The sequence below is a fragment of the Triticum urartu genome, chromosome 4A, assembly GCF_056163025.1.
Source record: "Triticum urartu cultivar PI428250 chromosome 4A, HENAU_Tu73, whole genome shotgun sequence".
Lineage (NCBI taxonomy): Eukaryota > Viridiplantae > Streptophyta > Magnoliopsida > Poales > Poaceae > Triticum > Triticum urartu.
In genome coordinates, this window is record NC_141876.1 from 343,588,777 (window position 1) to 343,611,665 (window position 22,889).

Consider the following 22,889-nt stretch of genomic DNA (forward strand, 5'->3'; position numbering starts at 1 on the left):
CACTGATAGAAATGGATAGTTTCATCAAAACAAGCAAACAATGCATCAAAAACAGAATCTGTCTTAAACAAGAAAGTCTGTAGTAATCTGAACATTCAGAATAACTCTTTTACACAAATAATTCTACCAAAATTAGGAAAAATAAACAATTTGCATTGAAAGACAGTGCAAGAAGTTTCAGAACAGTTTGGCGTTCCAGTAAAAAATATAAAATCACGCACTACAGGCAAAGTTTCTGTTCTGCACCGCACAAACCAACAAGCAATGTAAACATCCTAAAGGCAAATCTTGGCACATTATTTTTATAATACAAAGGAATTTAACAAGGGGATAATTATTTTTGTTGAAAAGTTTCTGTAATGAAGGGTCACAAAGTTTCCATGGGCATGAACAGAGTTCAAGGCTAGCTCCCATTTTAACAATGCTCGTCTTTCTCACTTTTGCTTTTCTTTTTGAAAAAGTTTTAGGTTCCCCTCTTTATTTTTTTGTTTTTGAACTTTATAAAAGCACTCAAAAGAAATAAATGACTCTCTAAAGCTTCCAGGTTGTCTCCCTAGCAGTGCTTTCTTTAATGCCATTAATCTAGGGAGATAGTGCTCAAGTAATGATCCACCCGGATCCCAAGGTATATCAAAGCAAATTTGAATTAGCAATGATTTGGCATTTAGTAGAGAGCACAAATCAACATATATCAAGCAATGAAGAAGTCTAGCTCTCTTCCTATGCATCAGCATGTCATAAAAGAACAATTCATGCACACATAGTAAAGGCCAATGCATAGTATAAACAGTTTCTTGCAATTTTATCATGTGGGAAACATAGAGAGGTGGAGATGCAGTTCCTCTCTCATAATAATTGCAAGTAGGAGCAGCAAGCACATGCATATTACATTCATCAAAATCATCATGTGCAACAGTAAAATGCAAGCCATCAACATAATACTTAATAAGAGCAAACTTCTCTGATATAGTGTAGTTTGGAGAATTCAAAAATATAATAGGACTATTATGTGTGGGTGCAATAGCAACAGTTTCATGTTTAACATAAGGAACTATAGCAAGTTCATCACCATAAGCATCATTCATATTGGCAACATGGCCACAAGCATAGTAAGCATCAAGTTCATCAAAAAGGGGTATTTCAAAAGAATCAACGGGATCATAACAATCATCATAGCAATCATCCTTCGGTAAGAACGAAGGAACATTAAATAATGTATGAGTTGGAAAGTTACTCTCATTAGAAGGTGGGCATGGGTAGCTAATCTGACCTTCCTCCTTTTTTTCTTCGCTCTCCTCATCATCTTTTTCATCCAGTGATCTCACAGTTTCATCAATTTCTTCTTCCATAGACTCCTGCAAAATATTAGTCTCTGCTTGGACAATGGAGGAGTCCTCAATATATGGTTTAATATAGGCATTAGAAGCATAATTATCATAACAATATTTAAGTATGGCAAAATTTCTAGATTTGTAAAGAGTAGCATCATATATTTAAAGCAAAGGAGAAATTTCATAAGCACCCTTAAAAGCAAGAAATTCTTCAATTTGTTGAACACCATAGTAATTATAAACACCCTTAGCATACGAAGATACTATTCCATTATCACTAAACTCACATTGGTAGGGCAGGTGTTTCTTTGGGTTTTTAGAACAACAATTAACATCATATATTTCACATAAATTCCAAGCATAGCATTGCAAACGATGATAAGCGGTGTCACACATAGCAAGAATTTTCATCATAAATTCCAGTAAAAGTTTCCCTTTTTGAGATAAGCGGTGTCACACATAACAAGAATGTTCATCTAAAGATTTGCCCTCAACTAAGCTAGTTGGGGTTTCATCACGAGCACACAGGGATCGATGATGATCCAAGTAAAAAGCTTTAGTAGTGTGATAGATTTTGAGTGGTTCTTCAACCATTGGTTCAGTAGGTACAACTAATTTTTTTGGTATTTTGCGTTTCCTACCCATAACTAAAGATAGAAAACAACAAAGAATAGCAAATAAAAATTACTTAGTGATAAAGCAAACAAGCACAGATGAGAATATTCACCCCACGCTATTGCTCCCCGGCAACGGTGCCAGAAAAAGGTCTTGATAACCCACAAGTATAGGGGACCAATTGTAGCCTCTTTGGATAAGTAAGAGTGTCGAACCCAATGAGGATCTAAAGGTAGAACAAATATTCCCTCAAGTTTTGTCGACCACCGATACAACTCTACGCACGCTTAACGTTCGCTTTACCTAGAACAAGTATGAAACTAGAAGTACTTTGTAGGTGTTGTTGGATAGGTTTGGAAGATAATAAAGAGCGAGTAGATAAAAAGTAGGGGCTGTTTAGATGAAGACGCAACTAAGTTAGTTTTAGTAGAGAGCTTGTTTTCACTCAAGAAAGTTATTTGTCCCTAGGCAATCGATAACTAGACCGGTAATCGTTATTCCAATCTTATTTGAGGGAGACACATAAGCTAACATACTTTCTCTACTTGGATCATATGCACTTATGATTGGAACTCTAGCAAGCGTCTGCAACTACTAAAGATCATTAAGGTAAAACCCAACCATAGCATTAAAGTATCAAGTCCTCTTTACTCCCATATGCAAACAACCTACTTATTCGGGTATGTGCTTCTGTCACTCACGCCACCCACCATAAGAAAATCATGAAAGTATTGCAACACCCTACAGTGGTGATCCCTCATGCTTGCGCAACACAGAGAGCACCATAGGATAGCACCAATAATAAAACATGCAACTCAAACCAATCACAATCATTAATTAACCCATAGGACAAAACAGATCTACTCAAACATCATAGGATAGCCATACATCATTGGGAAATAATATATAGCGTTGAGCACCATGTTTAAGTAGAGATTACAGCGGGTAAAAGAGGGGTTACACCGCTACATAGAGGGGGGGGGAAGAGTTGGTGATGATGGCGGTGAAGTTGTTGGTGTAGATTGCGGTGATGATGATGGCCCTGGCGGCGTTCCGACACCACCGGGAGAGTGGGGGAGAGGGCCCCCTTCTTCTTCTTCTTCTTCCTTGACCTTATCCCTAGATGGGAGAAGGGTTTCCCCTCTGGTCCATGGCCTCCATGGCATGGGGTAGGGGGGGCGAGAGCCCCTCCCAGATTGGATATGTCTCTCTGTCTCTCTAATTTTCCGCATTCCCTGATTCTGCCCTTTCACCGTTTCTTAATTTCTCGGAGATCCCTAACTCCGATTGAGATGAATTTTGGACACGATATCTATCCGGATATTAGCTTTCTTGCGGCGAAAGAAGGGCACCAACCTCCTTACAGGGTGGCCACGAGGGCCCAGGGCGCGCTCCCTGCCTCGTGGCCCCCTCGAGCATCGTCTCGCGGTGATTCTTCTTCCCCAAAATCACATATATTCCAAAAAAATCTCTGTCAGTTTTTATCCCGTTTGGACTCCGTTTGATATGGATTTTCTGCGAAACAAAAAGCATGCAACAAATAGGAACTGGCACTGGGCACTGGATCAATATGTTAGTCCTAAAATAGTATAAAAAGTTGCCAAAAGTTTAAGAAAGTTGTATAATATTGGCATGGAGCAATAAAAAATTATAGATACGACGGAGACGTATCAAAGCCGAAAACTATCTGTCACGATACGGCGATAGCTGGTCAGTGATTCAGCGACTTACCATAAATCTCTTGCGATTTCCTCCGTATTATATGAAGGACTTGCCTCCATCCAGTCACGCGCCAAAGGCATCCAAGTTCGGATAGCCACACACGAACCAGGGGCTAGTTCCTAGTCCCATTGTGAAACTCCTATGGCTAAGTGAGAGTGATAAAACCGCATAGTCTGATTGCCTGGTTCGCTGCACAGACACCTGCTTTACGGACCAAGACGTTGGGCCAAGTGTGATCATGTGCTATTCTGAACACACCCGTAGCATCTACGTGGGGGCTGAAGCCGACGACTGGTAAACTCTCAGAATTAAAAACGGCTGCACATGAGGTAAATAATTTTAGAATAAAGGCATAAATATATTACAAAGCCTTGGTTCACAAAATAAGGGCTGGACAACCCGGATACATTCATACGAACACAATATTCTTTGAGCACCAGCCCTCTATTATTTGGGCACCCTCGAGGACATCCTCGAAATATCGCTTCAGCTTGTGGTGATCCTTGCCTTTGGGCGGGCCCTCGGTCACCAAGACGGTGGCCTTCATCTTAGCCCAGTGCATGTTGACACGGGCCAAGGCCATCCGCACCCTCTATGCATGCCGAGCGCTTTACAACTTTGACTCGGGACAGGGTGTCGGCGTGTCGTGTCACCAGGCCGAAGTGGCTACTAGGAATGGGTTCGGCTGGCCATAGCCGAACTATGAGGTCCTTCATGGCCAAGCCAGACATCCTATGCACCTACGCCAGCTGCATCATCTGGTTGTTCAACAGCGCTGGACGCTCCGGCGCCAGGTACTGTGACTAGAAGAGCTTCTCCGTCGTGTTCCCCTCTTGGGCCCAGAAAAACCGCGCGGCATCGGCAACACTCTTCGAAAGATCCGGAAAGGCGTCTGGAGAACCCCATAGTCGAGTGAGCAAGGCGTATTTCTGACTACCAAATTTACTCTGCAAAAGAAAGGGCTTACCAGCCGCTATCTGTTCTGCCTGCTTGATCTCCTTGCAAACCGCCCGGGACTCAGTCTACGCCTCCTTGGCCTCCTGGAGAGCCTTGGCGAGATCGCCCGCTTGGGCCTTATTCTTCTCCTCTGAGGCCTTGCACTTTCTGGCCACGTCCTTGACCTCTTGCTCTACTTCGGTCACCTGCTCCTCATACCGGCGGTGGGTGACTTGCTCGGCCTTTAAATCAGCGGCCGCTTTGCTCACCTGTGCCTGCTCCTTGGCTTGGGCGAGGGCGCTCTTGAGGGTCTCGACCTCGGTCACACTACCTATAGTAATAATCTGGGCAACACACGAGCTTAGACTCCGCATTGGCATATCACTTCAGGTGTGTAAATAATTTTTCAAAACATACCTTGCGCCTCGTCGAACCGCTTGTTAATGCACACGATATCATAATCGGCCCGCCGCAGCTTCCGCTTGAGTTCGAAAACGCCGCCGGCCTAGGCGGTCGCCGCTAATAGGGAAGCCTGTTTACCAATAGACCAGTATGTTACCTCCTGTGATTATTATTTGATCCTCAGTTTGGCCGTTTTTTAAAACCGAACAGAGTCTCAGGGGCTACTATCTATATATAGGCATATTTTTCATATGAAAAGCGGCTAAGAATATTACATCGCATACCTCAAAGCCTGTTAGTAGGATGGTGAAGGCTTCATTCAACCCACTTTTGGTGGACTGAACCTTCTCAACTACCACACCCATCAGGGTGCGGTGCTCCTCCACGATGGAAGCACCTCACAGTGCCTCCATCAAAGTGTTCAACGCCTCCGGATTAGCGGAGGTTGCCGCTGGAGTTGGCGGTCCCCCCTCCTTTGAAGGGGGTTGCTCACTCGATTTCGGAATCACATGGGTCTCCAGAATGGTGTTCGGCTGGGGGTCGGACTGGTCAGGGCCCCCGTCGTCAGTCTCCATGGGGGTTGCGCCCCCATGTTCTCGGCAGTGGAGGCATTACCCTCTGGCGCCGTCTTGGCGACCTCCCGCACTTCTCCATGGCCCGGAGAGGTCCTTTGGGATAACACCTCGGTGTCATCCGCAGTGGGTGGCGAAGAGGCTCGTGGAGGCATCTCGCTGTCCACCATCTCCGGCGCCAGGGAATTCCCCTCAGATGATGATAGTTGGGGGAGGTCACAGGCCGTACTGAAACACATAATACAATATGTTATCCTACAATCATAAAAGACTGTATATATGTAAAGCATCCTCGGATACTTACGATGCGGCCTGGGGCTTCACCCTGGGGCACTGCTCGGGGATGGATTCGGCATCCGAATCCGAGCCATCCGAGAGGGATATCTTCCCTCTCTTGGACGCCCCCGCCTCCGGGTCTACGGAGGCTACCCTTTTTTTCTTCCTCCCCTTAAGGGGAGAATCACTCTCTGCCTCCTCCTCCTCTTCGTCTTCATCTCCCTCATGGGAGGAGGGATCTTCGGTCTCTTCGGACACAGTGTCTGAAGTACCTTTACGGCAAAGGCCACCTTTGGCCTCCTTGCTCTTCTTCTTGGCCTTCTTCTCCGGCGCCTGATATGGCACCAGGACCAACATCCTCATTAGCAGAGGAATGGCTGGGTCTTCAAGTAGCGGAGCTAGACACTTGATCCACTCCGCCTTCTTTGTCCAACCCTGGTTGAAGGATGGAAGGCTCAGCATACCCTTTGATTTGTGAATTGAAGTTATGTTTGGAAACTAAATGCTTACTGGGGTGGCTGGATGCACGCTGTCGAGGCCGATGTCGTCGGTCATCTCTAGCCACGTCTTCTGGCCCTTGAAGAGCAGCTTCTAGATCTCTTCGTGCGTTGTGCCAAAGAATCGCTGCAGGGTTCGCAGCCCTTTTGGAGTAAACTCCCACATATGGAGAGGCCGGCGCTAGAAGGGGAGGATCCGGCGGAAAAGCATCACCTGAATCACGTCAGTGAGACTGGTGTTCATCTCTATCATATTTTGATGCGCTTTTGTAGCATCATCACTTCGTCGGTCGACCCCCAGTTCAGACCCTTGTTGGTCCATGATGCAAGCCGCATTGGGGGTCCGGATTTGAACTCAGGAGTGGCTGCCCATATGGCGTCGCAAGGTTCGGTGATGTAGAACCACTCCTGTTGCATATCTTGACAGTCTCCACGAAGGCCCCTTTGGGCCAGGTGATGTTGGGGATCTTGCTCACCATGGAAACGCCGCAGTCCGCGTGCTGCCCGTCGACCACCTTCGACTTCACGTTGAAAACCTTGAGCCATAGGCCAAAGTGGGGGGGGGGGATGCAGAGGAGCGCCTCGCATACGATGATAAATGTCGAGATGTGGAGGAAGGAATTTGGGGCTAGATCATGGAAATCTAGCCTGTAATAGAACATGAGGCCGCAGACAAAAGGGTGGAGAGGAAACCCTAGTCCGCGGAGGAAGTGGGGGATAAACACCACTCTCTCACCGGGCTCTGGAGTGGGTTTGACTCACTTTTTTGCAGGGAGCTTGTGCGTGACGTCTGCAACCAGGTAGCCCGCCTCCCGGAGCTCCTTGACATCCTCCTCTGTAACGGAGGATGTCATCCACTTGCCCTATGAACCGGATCCGTACATGGCCGGAGAGGTTGGAGGCGGTGGGAAAGATCGAAACTTGGGCGCTGGAGCTCGAGGATGGGAAAGCAAAGGGAGGAAGAGGGCATGAGGTAAAAAGAAGGGATCTTTACCCGCTTATATAGGCAGTGAATATCAAATGCCCCCTCAAGCCTTAGAATTCGCCTGTTCCCAAGGGGTCGTGCGAATGGCATGGTTGGATTACCCAAACCCGTATTGATGAGAATCTCGCAATAAGGGGACATGATCTCTGCTTTGAAAAGATGTGTCAATAGAGGCGGCACCTCAAAACGCGAAGCGGGAGGCTAAAAATGGTTCAAAATGATAATGAGGCTAGACGTGGCATTTCGCCAAAAAAATTTGTTAGTTGACAAACCTTATTTTGATTAAGTATATTGCCTTCGTGGTTGATGGTTGTGGCTGTTATACAAAGCTAGATACAGTTATTTTATTCAGAAGATTGCTTTGAAGTATTCGGAGGAGGAACCCGCCTTGCAATGCCGAAGACATTCTATGTGCCTAACACATCGTCATTGAAGGCTGGTTCAGGGGCTACTGAGGGAGTCCTGGATTAATGGGTCCTCGGGTGTCCGGCCGGTGTCTTGTGGGCCGGACTGATGGGCCATGAAGATACATAGTGGAAGGCCTTCCACCGTGTCCGGATGGGACTCTCCTTTGCGTGGATGGCAAGATTGGCGTCCGGATGCATAGTTTCCTTCCTCTGTAAACCGACTCTGTACAACCCTAGGCTCCTCTGGTATCTATATAAACCAGAGGGTTTTAGTCCATAGAGGCTATCGGAATTCACATAGGCTAGACATCTAGGGTTTAGCCATTATGATCTCTAGGTAGATCAACTCTTGTAACCCTTATACTCATCAAAGTCAATCAAGAAGGAAGTCAGGTTTTACATCCATTAAGAGGGCCCGAACCTAGGTAAACATCATGTCCTTTGTCTCATGTTACCTTCGATCCTCAAACGCACAGTTTGGGACCACCTACCCGATATTGACCGGTTTTGACACTGACAAACGCTGTTGGTTGTTATCACCCCGTCGTTGTAGCTTGCGCTGCCACATCATTGTTGCTTGCTGCCACTACTGCCTTCTACTGCTACTTGCCTCGCTGGCCGCTGTTGCTTGCACCGTTGACTACCACTACTTGCGCGTCCACCAAACTGCTGCTTGTCATTGTGTTGCAGCTACATCTTGCACCATCGCCGCGCTGCTGCTTGCCGCTGTTGTTGCCTACTACTCTGGCGCTGCCCACTGCTATCGCTGGTTGCGTCGTCGTCGCGCTGCTACTTGTGAGAGAGCTCGCTCAAGGGGATGAGAGAGAGAGAGCTCACCGGAGAGATTGAGAGGAGAGAGTGTTTTATTTTTTGTTTTCTTTTTGTTGGGTCCCATATGTGTAAGTGGTAGAGATAAGAGAGTTTTCCCTTTTTACTTTCTTTGGGTGGGTCCCACCTGTAAGTGACTTAGGAAGAGAGGGGTACAAATATCCAGGGAACACATCATTGATGGTCAAAGATCGTTAACCATACGGAAATGACACATAAGGGTATTTCCATAATGGCACCTAAAGGAAGAGGGGTATAGTTGAGCACTGTTTTTATTTAGGAGTAAAGGTGAGGTCGGGACAAATTTAGGGGAAAAAATGTAAATGTCCCAAATGCTTAGGAACGCTATCCTTAAAAATCATATAGTGTAGCGACCTGACCCAAAAACGGTCAAGTCTCTATGTATATGTACCATCCCAAGATCATGCTGGCACACACAGTACATCAATGTATATATCAAAGAGCAATCACAAATGCTTTATTACATCGAAATCTCATATAGAGTCTTTATTACAAAAATAATAAATTGGCTGAAGGCCAACTCATGAGATATACTATTGCGGAAGACGTAGAAGGTAGAGAGTCCATCCGACTTCAAGGGAATATCACCGAGCGTAGAATATAGCCTCACTCTTGGACGGAATAATACTCTGAAACATGAGACGTTACAGACATGTAGGTCAGCATTTTGAATATGTCGGCAAGTCACAAGAGAGAACTGATAAATAAAACATCTATACTATATGGAAATATGGCTTATGGGGCTCTAAGTTTATAATTTTTGCGAAAAGCTGATTTTTTCCCTACAACAAAGGAGGTAAATGCAAATATTACTACAGAAGTTGGTTGTTACTAAGGTGGTTTCGCCAACCAATTCTCATATCCCAAATTATTAATAAACCCAGTCATTATAATTTATTGTGTTGAGACTGGATGATAGTATCATCTTCGGTCCTCATGTTGTCTAATCGATTAGATTGTTACTCCACAGAGTCTTCTACACTTTATCCGCAATATTAGATCCCTCCTGTTATGTCCTCATACTTCGTGGTGTTTGAGAACGGGACGATCGAAACATGCTCTTCCAGAACGATCATCCGACAGATGTCAGTTCCCATCCAATCCTACCTTTTGTCTACATCTGCTAGCAATTTGACCAGCCAGAGTCTTGACTAAGGTCAACCATGCCAGAGCCCATAATAACTTGCGATTGCACACGTAAGATTTCCGGCCTTGAAGTATCCATCCATCTCCTTGAGCCTAGGTGACATTCCGTTGGGATGATTACAAGTAGATACCAGGATTCCCAGGCATAACCATGATAGATAACAGGCTGCCAGATGCCATACCATTCCACCTTGAGGTATATTGAGTCCTTGAAGTCTTGAATTCTTGATCATCATGTAGGTCTTGAATTACTTATCCTCACAACCACTACAAAAAAAGACACATCCGTGACATTTTGGGCCGAACAAATTTTTTCCTGTCATGCTTATGACACTTCTATGATGATAATTGTGACAAAACCCGGTATCATCAAAGATGTGGTGGGGTCCAACTTCTATGGCAAAAAATTATGATAGAAAATGGGATTTCATCCTGGGCGGGCCGGAGACGCAGTTGCATGACATTCTTTGGGCCGTCCATGACGGAAAAAACCATGGTAGAAGCAAGGGCGAGGAAAATATCGGGGGAGTTCCCGGTTACGATGGGTGGTCGGGGGCCGAGCGATGCGCGTTTCTCTCGTTCGTACGCGCGTGTGTGCGAGGCGTTGGGCTCTAACTGAACCTGAGCGAGGTGTTGGGCTCTAACTGAACCCGAGCGATTGCACTGTAGGCTACACGTTACTGAACCCAAGCGATTGATTGGTCCCTTGCTGTTAACTGAACCCGAGTGATTCCTTCGCTACTGTTGCTAACTGAAGCCAATCGATGTTGCCTCTGGATGAACAGTGAGCATTGTTGGGGGGGGGGTTTGGATGAATAGTTCCCGGTGGGGGTGGATGAACAAGACCCCGTGGTGTTGTCGCTGGATGAACATGACCCCGCTCGAGCCGGTTGGGGGTGGATGAACAGGACCCCGTGGAGGGCTCATTGAACAGTAGCCGGTGGAGGGCTGAATGAACAGTAGCCCGTGGAGGGGTGGTTGAACAGGACCCCATGGAGAGGGCTGGTTGAACAGTAGCCGATGGAGTAGCGCGCGGTGTAGGCTGGATGAACAAGAGCCTGTGGATGAACAGTCGCATGTGGAGGCTGGAGGAGGTCGACGGTGGATGAACAGTAGCCCATGGAGGCAGTCGACGGTGGAGATGAACAGTATCCCGTGGAGTCCCATTTTGCGGTACGCCACACCGCCGATGAACAGGACCCCCATTTCGACCATAGCGCTCCAACACAAGTCCGTTTCCTCCGTTTTGTGGTACACCACACCCCTCCCGATTAATAGGACCCCGTTTCGACCGTAGGAGGTCCGTTTCCTCTATTTTGAGGTACGCCAGACCCCTCCCAATGAACAGGATCCCATTTTGACCATGGCCAGTCGAACACAAGGCCGTTTCCTTCATTCCACGGTATACCAGGCCTCGTTTCCATCGGCTGTTCCGTCCAAGCCGGTTGGCTCCCGATGAACACAACGTCGCATTCCGTTCCGACCCAACCGGTTGTATTTAAGAAACTTATGAAACATCTTTGCATAAAATTTTACTTACTTTCTTTCCTTTCTATTTGGACAAATTATTTCAACTGCTATTTGAATGTTGTTTGCTAGAGGAACATGTAAAATGAATTTCAACCAAGTGTCTTGCAATCCTCAAGATGGTTATTTGGTTTAAGATGCCATTAGATGTATAGGCTTATGAGAATCCCGAGCTTTCCTTTGGGTCATCAGCTGGGCCTAGTCTATTGTAATTTTGAGCTTTTTTGCTAGAGTTTGAGCCTACATTCAACCAATACTTAGTTACAAAGTATTTCATAATTTTGATCTGTTACTTCATAATTGTTTTAGATTTTAGACAATGGACGTTAAACAGAATCCCTTTCATAGGGCAACAAACTATTTAAAGAAGGAAAATTTGAACTTGCAAAAGCAAAATACGAGAAGGTATGTCCACTGGTACTTGAAGTTGCTATAAAATAAATTGATTACTTCCATGTATTATATAATTGAGTCTTAGGTAGCGATATTCATCTGTGTGTCTACATCTTTCCTAAAAAACCTATTCTTGTTTCCAAAGATTTTCCCGGGCATGACCAGGAGTAGCCAGTGTATCCATGTTGTATGTCGGTGTTATATTATTTCCCTTTGATTCTTTATGCAAGTTTATAACATTCTAAGAACATATTAGAAGAAGCAAAGTCCAAAAGAGCTAAAAATAGGCCAAAATAGCATGTGCTAAGTGCCTAAGTTCATCTGGTACCCACCATAACTGATTGCTTAATATACAAATCAAATTTGACCCTACATCTACTGAGTTCATTTCAGAATTTTTGGAGAAGTGCACCATGCACTTCTCTCTCTCTCTCTTACAAAAAAGGGTTGGGACTGAGGGAAACTTGGCTTGTCCAAACCTGACGAGATCTAGTAAACTAGTTGATGTAGAGCCCTAGGGTGGCCCGATCTTCACAAATTGGAGATGGATTTAGGGTGTATTGTCTGTATTCACGAAGAACCCGGGACAAATCCACAAGAAAACACGAGAGAACACTAATTGGACAAGATCCACACCAAGTATCCCTTAGATCAAAAGTGAATACAAAGAAAATAAAGGATAACTAGGGCAGTCCTTCCCCAATCTCTAAGAGATGTGAGGAACTTGGGAGTTGTTATTCTCCAATCCAAAGGATTTGGAGGTCTTGGTAATCCAAAGGGATTCTTCTCCCTTAGGAGGGCCTGATCCTCTAAGAGGAGGTAAAAGGAGTCAAGGAGCAATGCTCTCTCAAGATCTAGTTTCTGCTTTGCTAACCCTAGAGAGGAGGTGGGGGGAAGGTATATATAGTCCTAGCCATGAAGAGGTAAGTGGGGGAGGTGAGAGAGGGGATACATAGCTCGTGGGCCAGATTTGCACGCAGGCACAGGCTGGACAATCCGGGTCCCAAGCCTACAACTCTTCCGGATCAGGGCTTCCGCAGGCGCCACTCGAAGGGCTCGCTCTAGGAGCCGTACTGTCCGAGTTCCAAGCCGGACAGTCTGACTTCACTAATTTAGCTTCTATTGCCTCGCACGCGGTAGCCAGACGAAGGGCCAGACGGTGATCCAGAGGAGGTTTTTGTCCGGCTATAAGCCGGATAGTATGGTTACCGGATTCCAGCTGCCGATCTTCTCTCTTCATCTCCGCTTCCAAGCTTCTCTATGGATGGTGTGGGCGTACTCTTGTGCTTGCACTCTTTGACTCGCGTGAAGCTCATCTCAAACCTATGCATGCATGAAGGAGGGTCAAGTAGTATACCACCCATGAGATAACCAAGTAGACACGCATAAAGGATGGAATTCACCTTAGTATATGTGATGCGTGTGTCCGTTGGCAATGAAACCAAAGCCATGGTAATGACCCTAGGGTGCTCCGCACCACTAGTTTCCTCAGTGGAGCCCGAGGTTTGTGTGAAGTGTCGAAATTCTTCAATTTGAATCTAAATGTTAAACATAAATGAATTAAAGTGACATTGACAATAAACAAGAGATAACACCACAGCCATGCCAACGTCAAGGCATGAGCATGCCATTGTGGTTCTTCATTATAAATTGACTCTCATTTTAGTCATGGCCTTTCATGCAAATTCCGCAATTCATGTTGTTGGGATAAATGTGCTGGAGTGCAGGATATCTCATTGTACTAAGATTATTATTTTGGTGGAACTAGCTCACATGATGTAAAGTATATGGCAAAAGCATTGTACAGTGTGGTTGGGAGATCTTTTTTGTCAGTTCTAGATTTTTTGTGCTGATCCATGTATTCAGCGAGATAGCAGAAAGTATGCAATTCCATGCAGGTGTCCACAAAAAGCATGTTTGTCCCACCTTTTTTCGAAAGGGGGGGCTCCCCGGCCTCTGCATCAGAACGATGCATACAGCCACCTCAAAAAATAGCAAATAGGTTCAACAAAGGTCTTAAAGTCACAAAGAAAGTAAAGAAAAACTCACAGAGAGCCTAATAAAAAAGTAATCATAAAGCCACAACCGGCTGACATAAGAGAGATAGGGAAACTAATTGCCTATCCTATTACCTGACCGCCATCCAAACCGGTTGAAAATATCTCGTGCTACCATCTCCCACCGCATAGATCCAGTAAACAAACGCTCCCTGGCCTCCATCGGAGTGAGTAGCGACCACATACAGATCAACGCAGTGGCTCGGAAGATAACCCGCAAAAAATGAAAATTTGTTGTTCTATTAAAAACCAAATCATTTCTGTAGTTCCAGACTGCCCACAATAAAGCACATACTCCTACGCGAATGTGTCTCGCTATTTCGGCCTCTATCCCGTTAAGCCACGTTCCAAATAACGTGCTGATAGAATTCGAAGGAGTAATATTAAAGGCTATGTGCACTGTCCTCCATAGCACTTTTGCCAGCGGGTAGACAAGAAAACGGTGTTTGATAGATTCATCCCGATCGCCAAAACTACATCTAGTAGATCCTGTCCAGTTACGCTTTGCCAGATTGTCCTTGGTTAAGATGACTTGTTTATGTACAAACCACATAAACACTTTAATTTTCAAAGCAACTTTGACTGTCCAAACATGTTTGGAACTAGGAATGGAGCTAGAGTTGATAACATTGAGATCCATTGATTTAACTGTAAACCCCCCAGTCCTAGTAAGCTTCCAGCGCAACATATCGGGTCGTTGAGACAGCTGGACCTCCATCAGTCTACTCACTAAATGGAACCAAGCTTCCCAACGATTACCGTCTAGCGTCCTCCTAAACCGAATATTGAGGGGAATGGACTGAAGTACTGTGGCAACATACGCATCATGTCGTTGAACAATACTATAAAGAGACGGGTATTGAAGCGCGAGTGGTGTCTCTCCTAGCCAAGTATCCTCCCAGAATCGCGTATTGGTGCCATTTCCAATTATAAACTTTGTCCAAATAACTAAGGCTGATTTGACTCTCATCAGCCCTTTCCAAAAGGGCGAATCCGTCGACCTTGCTGTCACCTGGGACAATGTTTTGGAGTGAATATACTTACTACGGAGAATCTACGCCCATGTGGCTTCACTCTCTACAGATAACTTATACAGCCACTTGCTGAGAAGATATCTGTTCTTGACTTCAAGATTTTCAATACCAAGACCCCCTTAGTCTTTTGGTCGACAAATAATATCCCATTTGGCAAGTCTGCATTTTCTTTTTAGCTCATCACTCTGCCAGAAGAATCGGGATCGATAGAAGTCCAGCCTTTTCCTAACTCGAACTGGAACCTTGAAAAAAGACAAGAGAAACATAGGCATACTCGTGAGAACTGAATTAATAAGAATTAATCGGCCACCGTATGACATGAGCTTGCCCTTCCAGCAACTCAGTTTCTTCTCAAATCGATCCTCAATGCACTTCCATTCTCTGTTTATCAGCTTACGATGATGAATTGGTAAACCTTGATACGTAAAAGGTAAAGCCCCCAATTCGCACCCAAACAATTGTCTATAAGCCTCTTGTTCCTCCTTGCCTCTTCCAAAACAGAACAATTCGCTTTTATGAAAATTAATCTTTAACCCGGTCAATTGTTCAAATAAGCATAACACCAGCTTCATATTTCTTGCTTTTGCTAAGTCATGCTCCATAAAGATGATAGTATCATCGGCGTACTGTAGGATAGACACATCTCCATCTACTAGATGAGGCACCAAGCCACCCACCTGACCAGCCTCCTTTTCCCTTCCTATTAGAATTTCCAACATATCCACTACAATGTTGAACAAGATAGGAGACATCAGATCACCTTGTCTCAGGCCCTTATGTGTCTGGAAATAATGACCCATGTCGTCATTCACTTTAATTCCAACACTTCCTTTTTGCATGAAAGATTCTACCTGTCGTCGCCATGCTTCATCAAAACCTTTCATAGGCAAGGTCTGTTGAAGGAAAGGCCATTTGACTTTATCGTACGCTTTCTCGAAATCCACCTTCGAAACAACTCCATCTAGTTTTTTGTGTGAATTTCGTGGAGCATTTCATGAAGGACCACAACCCCTTCTAGGATGTTTCTGCCCGGCATGAAAGCAGTTTGGGAGTGCTAGACCATAGAATGCGCAATCTGCATGAGCCTATTAGTCCCAACCTTGGTGAAAATTTTGAAACTAACGTTAAGAAGACATATCGGCCTGAACTACTCAATTCTCACAGCCTCTGTTTTCTTAGGAAGCAGGGTTATCATTCAAAAATTCAGATGAAATAGATGAAGCTGTCCAGAGAATAAATCATGGAACATCGGTATCAAATCCCCCTTAATAATATGCCAACACTTTTTATAGAACTCCGCAGGGAATCCATCCGGCCCTGGAGCCTTATTATTTTTCATCTGTGAAATGGCTTCAAACACCTCTTTCTCCAAAAATGGGGTAGTCAAAATTTCATTCTCATCTGCAGCCAGTTGAGGAACATCCTCAGTCCTAGAGACATCCAGGGATACACAATTATCCTCCGAAGGCCCAAACAACTGCTTGTAGTATTCGGTTATGTACAATTTTAGGTTTTCCTGTCCTGAAATCGTTCCTTCATCTTGTTCAAGCTAAAAGATTCTTTTCTTTCTGTGCTTGCCATTAGCGATCATGTGAAAGAATTGAGTGTTCGTGTCCCCCTGGAAAACTTTGTGAACTTAGCCCGCAATGCCCACTTCAATTCCTCTTCACAGAGAAGCTCTTTCAATCTCATCTCCGCCTCAAGTTTAGCATTAAGCTCCTTGGTTTGTAGAATTGTGGACTCGGCCTTTAAATCTAGGGACTGAATAAGTGTAAGGTGTCTTTCCTTTTCAACCTTAAGATGCTTAGCCCACGCACGCAAGAAACTCCTCAAGTGTCTTATCTTATTCTATCAGCGCTCAACGGAAGTCCTACCTCCTGCATCCTTAGCCCATTCCCTGGCTATCAGATCCAAGAAGCCTTCTCTTTCAAACCACGCCAGTTCGAAGAAAAAAGAGTTTTTGTTCCCCATGTGGGTTGCCTCACCGGAGTCCACCAGTAAAGGCGTGTGGTCAGACATTCCGCGCGAAAGCGCTTGGACCATTACCAAGGGAAATTTCTGTTCCCATTCGACGCTTGCAAGGACTCAATCCAACTTCTCAAACGTCGGGTTTGGCAATGTATTAGCCCAGGTGAATTTTCTACCCGAAAGCTCTATCTCTCTTAGATCCAAGCTTTCAATAATGGTATTAAACATGAATGACCACCAGCCATCGAAATTATCATTGTTCTTTTCCTCTCTCCTTCTAATAATGTTGAAATCACCCCAACCAAGATTGGAAGCTGCTCGGAACCGCAAATTTGAACAAGATCTGCCAAAAACTCCGGTTTGAGTTCGGGTTGCGCGGCACCATATACACCACCGGTGCCCAATTAAACCCATCGACCTTCGTCCTGACCCGAAACTTAACTGCGAAATCTCCCATCACTACACTTCGCACTTCCAGCGATTCGCATCTAACTCCAAGTAAGATCCCACCCAATCTTCCTCTCGGAGGAAGGCAGTACCAATCAAAATCGACACCTCCTGATAAAGTACTGAGAAACTGGGGGGGGGATTGTCTCTACCAGTCTCCGATAGAGCAATAAAATCCAACCTATGCTCGATGGACGCGTCTTCAAGAATTCTTCTTTTAGCCAAGTCTTTCAGACCTCCGCTATTCCAAAAGATTCCTCTCATATTTTGTCATGAAATTTTTTAGTAGTACGGATCCTAGCACTCCTGCGCACCGCCGAAGCAGGGTAAATCTTCCGCTTCCACTTGCGTTTAGGTTTCTTTTGATCCTCCACCCGGTCCTCACAACGGGGCTCCGTGGATCTCACTACTTCAGGTTCGAAAGTGTCATCCTCTTCCTCTGACTCAGGAAGGGATGGTGCAAGATCCGCACAAAAATTATCGAGCACTCTAACTCCCAACACATCTATATCAGAGTCATTCATGGGTTTAACTGCTGCTAAGTTTCGAATCATTTCTGAAGCGCGTTCCGCTTCCAAATCCAGGATATCATTGACAGATTTTGAAATTTCACTATCATTACTACCTAGTGAAACTCCTAATTGATTTGCATTATTAATAATCTCATTATCAGAAAAATGCAAAATGGAATTAGAGGTGTTGACCGACATACCAGTAGAGACCTCAATGTCACGAAGTTTGGCCACCCTCATGGCTCACCGCTGCTGCATGTCATCAACCTCCGGGTGATTCTGGAGGCAGCAGCTCATCCGTCGCCCCTCAGATACCAGACCCAGAATGCCTCCAAATGTGATTACCTCCTCCCGAGCGGCCCTGTTTGGGGGTAAGGCTTCCAGCACCACCCCCACGTACGGCCCGGCTGCAACACCCGGGTAGGCACCAAGATCCGCCGTAAGCACCGGCGGTGTGCCCAATGCTCCCTGTGAGTGCAGGGTGGGAGAGAGCTGGGCCACCAACCCATGCTCCCCACCTGACACGGCCAGCATTGCCGGCATCCCGCCCACAAGCGAGCAAGGAGAAGTGGGCATGAGGGCCGCCTGCCCCTGCTCCCTACCCGACCCTGGCCTCAGGCTGGAAGGCGACGCGACCACCTTGGTCGGCGTCGGCTGGAGCCGCCCCTACACCTGAGCAGGACTACCCTGGGGGCACAAGGACGCCACAGGCTCGGCCGCCGCGGCCATCGCAGGAGAGGAGGGGGCCGAGGCCACCTGCCCGGGTGCCCCTCCCAAACTGGTCAAGCCACCGATCGGCATCCCGGACACCTCTGCCGCAGTCCTCATCTACGGCAAACCATCAGAAAGAGAGGGAGAATGAGGGGCCTCCTGCCCATAATCCTCCCCCTCAACAGCCGGTGCGAAATATAGAGGAGGGAGCATGCATTCTAGCACGTCCTCCGACTCCACTCGCTCACTCCACAACCTAGGAGGAGCAGAAGCCGGCTCAAACAAACCGAATCTCAGAGTACTCATCGGCACAGAAGCCGAAGCATCAGCCCCAGTCCCGGGCGTCTGCGAGGTGGAATTCGGGCCTTTGGTCAACTCATGCCTAGCAGCCTCCCCTCGCGCATCCGAATTACCCGATCCATCATCCTTGTCATGCATATCCACATCCGTCCCTGCTAGAGCCTCGGCAAAGAGATCTGTATCCTCAAACTCAACCTCAAGGTTAAAAACCTGGCCCCTATAAGTCCACTTAACCACATCAGGCACAAACTCGATGTCTAGGACACTCACCAAAAGTCTAGCCACCCCGTTAGCTCTGGTGAAGGCCATATCCACCCTCTCAGTTTTCCCGACCAAAATCCCCAAACTAGCAACAACCCGAGCATCCTAAGGTGGCTTTGATGGAGCCCCTGAGAATCGCAGCCATACCTGAGTGAGAGGCTTGCCCTGTGGCTCTACCTTCTTCCACTCATGGAACTCGAGGATGCACTGTGTGCCCGGTACTCTTTGTTTGGGTCCATTAATTTTCCCTTCTGTAAATATGATGTGAATAGCTTTGAGCTCATTTTCTTTTAACATAATGTACCCATTTGTTTTGGGGCTCCCCTTTTGTTTTCTAGTTATAAAAGAAAAGTCATGCTAAAACTCACTTTGCTTGTCAAAAGAAAATGCTTGGATGTGAAACAAGCCATGCCAAGAACTCTTTAAAGTTTTTGCTGACTTTGGTTCCCCTCCCTCTATGGATGCAGTTGCTTAGGGAGTATAACCACATGCATCCTCAAGACGATGAAGAGGGGAAGATATTTGCCAATTCAAGAGTACGGTGATACTCCATTTTCTAGCTGTCTCCTACCATACCGATTGATGCACTGACCACTAGATCAGCCCCACGCGCACACACACATTTCTCCTCCCATTAGTAGTATACGTTTTTCTACTTGTTGATGTTTCCTGATACATGTTAAACCTTTTATGTTGTTACAAATGCAGAGTTCTCTACATCTAAATGTAGGTGCTTGCTACCAGAAGATGGATGGGTACATGAAGTCTATTGAAGCGTGCAATAAGGTAATACATTGAAAGGAACTTGGGCGTAGCTTCTCACGGCATGGGGTACGGGACCCGTCCGGATAGGTCTTTATTGGTTTCCATGTCTAGTTTGTTTGATTAGTTGAGTTGGTTCAAGTCTTCCCTAGCCTACTGCCAAGATGCACTACATGTAATTATGTATCGAAGAAATAAACAGAGAAAAGGGGACTTTTTCCCTCTAGAGTAGATCTATCCACAAGGCGTCAAGCCTAAACTCCCTCGCCCTCGCCCTGCTAGCACCCACCACTATCCACTCCATAATCTAGGTTGTGACAGTGGTATCATGAAAACAGCCACATGGCCCATTGGTGAAAGTCGGATGGACTACGGTTGGGGGATCAAAGGACAAATGGACTTACAGTTTTGCTCTACTCCCTCATGGATTGCAATTTTGCACTTCACCCCCTGAACTCCATTCAAGTCTGCTACAGTGATCCTCAGCCTCTGCAAAGTATAGATTTGCACAAGGTTCACATTATGATCCTGCTGTTTTTTTGAGAATCACCGGGGGGAGGGGAGCTCCCCCACCTGAATATATTGCTCAAAGGATTGCCATGGCAGTAAGTACAGAATTACATAGGCACAGTGCAACATGCAGAGAGGTAGGAACGCCATGAGAAAACGTCATCCTTGTCTTGTGTTTGCACGATGAGACCAGAGATCCAAAGCAGAAATAAGGTTCCTAAGGGTTATTACAGAGCTTTGTCGACCGTTCTAAATACCATGTCATTACGTGCTTCCCATATCATCCGTAGTAAAGCCAAGAGGACCGAAGGCCATGCCGTGGTGGGGAGGTAAGGAGGAGTAGTGACGTCCCATAGGTCTGTGATGTCGTTGGATTGTGTTAGGAGCCCAAGTCGTTGCCAAATCCGATTAGCAAGAGGGCACGTGATGAAGATGTGGCTGGAGTCTTCGGGTAGCGTAGCAAGCCGGGGGCATATATCTGAATCGATTATATGCTTGTGTGCAAGGTTGACCCTGGTGTTGAGGCGGTCTTTGAAGAGTAGCCAGACGAAGACTTTGAGCTTCTGCGGATCCTTAGCACTCCATGTGAGAGGAGCAATGAGATTGTTATCTGACCGAGCCATGAGGGCACCGTATGCATGCTTGGTGGAGAAGCCAATGCCATGTCTTAGGAACCGTTAATCTTCCCCCACTGAGGGCATGAAATCCTGCAAAATAGCCACAAGCGACACAAGCTCTTGTTCTGCCATGAGTGAGAGGCGATTATGGAGGTTAGCTTGGATACTGAAATGCAGCCACTTTAACCAGCTCTAAGGTAGAGTGTGAAAATAGGTGGGGGAAGGAGATGGCAAGGGGTTGTGGAACCAGCCAAGTGTCTAGCCAGAAGTAAGTATGTGAGCCACTGTTTGTTAGAACGAAAGAGATATTTTGTAGAGTAGGGATTTGCTGTGAAATTGTGCGGCATAGAAAATAGGTTTGCGGGGATGAGGAGACTAGAGCATTAGGGTGTTGGAGATCAAGCCACTCAAGCAAGGGAGTTTGTGTAGTGGAGAGTGCTTTGGCAGCAAATTTCATAAGGAGGCAGTTGTGTTGAACATGTAAATTTTTCAGCCCTAAACCACCGAATTTATTTGGTGAACAGACATTTTTCCTTGCAATAAGACATTGAAAACCTGAGCAAGCATCATCTCCTGCCCAAAAAAATACCGTCTCAGAGTCCAATGTTTTGATTGTTTTCTTTGGGATGCGAAACACATACATGAAATAGGTGAGGATTGAGTCCAAAACTGCAGATATGAGGATGAGCCGATCACCTTGATCGAGAAGTTTGGCACACAAGCCGGTAAGTAATTTTCTAGTTCGTTCTACCAGAGGGTTGAAGACATTGGTGAGAGGCTTGGTCGGGGCGAAAGGAAGACCGAGGTAAGTTTGCGGGAAGGAGGCGCATGAGCACCCCATGATCCTGCTATTGTTCTTTGATTTACTTGTGTTTGAATAGGTGCTTGATGCAAATCCTGTGCATGTCAAAGCTCTCTACCACTGAGGAATGTCATACATGTTAGGTGGGGACTTTGATGATGCAAAGAACGATTTTGAGAAGGTTAGTGGCACCACGCTTCAGAATCATGTTTGATTGATAGAGGTCTACTCTATATGTAATGGCATCGCTTCATTAGATGATAGCCATCGATAATTCCTCCGAGCTTGATGCTATAGTGGCCCTTGTTAAACTTAAACAGAAGGAACTGTATGCAACAAAACATGCATAAACTCATAGTGTTCAAAGTTTCTAACTAACAGTTGATGCACACACAAAGGAAATCGAAAAGAAGGCAAGGAAGCAGTTCAAAGGACTATTGGACAAGAATCCAGGAGAGATATCTAAAGTTGGTGTGGAGTCCAAGAATGGTGGTGACACGGCAGGTCCGGCGAGGCGGTGATAAATAGGGATAGAGATGGAAGCGGGAAGTCTAGTCCTCCGAGTGCAGAATCAGATCATGCATTTGATGAAGAGAGGCTAGGACTTATTGGCCGCATCTGGCTTCTGCGAGGCGGATTTTCTCCTCCACTACTCTGAACAGGCAGCAGTGACGAGAGATGTAGTTTTTAAACAAGGATTCTTTTAACAAATACAGTCCTCACTTATACAGAATTAATCTTGAATAATTATGAAAATCGTACCAATCTATATGGACTGGAGTGATACTGAAAAATCATGAGGAAGCACCAGCAGTTGTAACAGTGAAAATTGATTTCCGTTGCGTCGGCTAATGCATTGTTTAAGCAAAGTTATAGATATTTCTCCTTTACTTTGTTTGTTTACTTTGGCTTGAAGCGAAATGGATACCCCAATGGCCTGTGAATGTTAGTTGTTGTGACATACAGAGTAAAAATAGCAATAGTGCATAAATCAAACTTAGAAACAGAATACGCTAATGTTGTAGATACGATTCCAGGTCAGTTTTATGCGTACACATAATTCATTTATACCAATCTAAAAAGACCCAAATGGGTAGATCCAATTAATCTTGGCCATCAAATCATGTCAATCCAACGACCTAGACTGCTTCAATGTCGAGCGCTCAACACGTTTAGCATGTAGTTAATTTCATGCGAAATATAGTGCTAATCACATAATAACACACACATAATATCCTACTTAATATCCG

General features: G+C 45.6%; 1 pseudogene; it reads left to right on the forward strand.

Annotated features, from left to right (window-relative positions):
* The first annotated feature begins 7,216 nt into the window (after positions 1–7,216).
* On the forward strand, positions 7,217–22,311 carry LOC125554733 (peptidyl-prolyl cis-trans isomerase PASTICCINO1-like; annotated as a pseudogene).
* Positions 22,312–22,889: the final 578 nt, after the last annotated feature.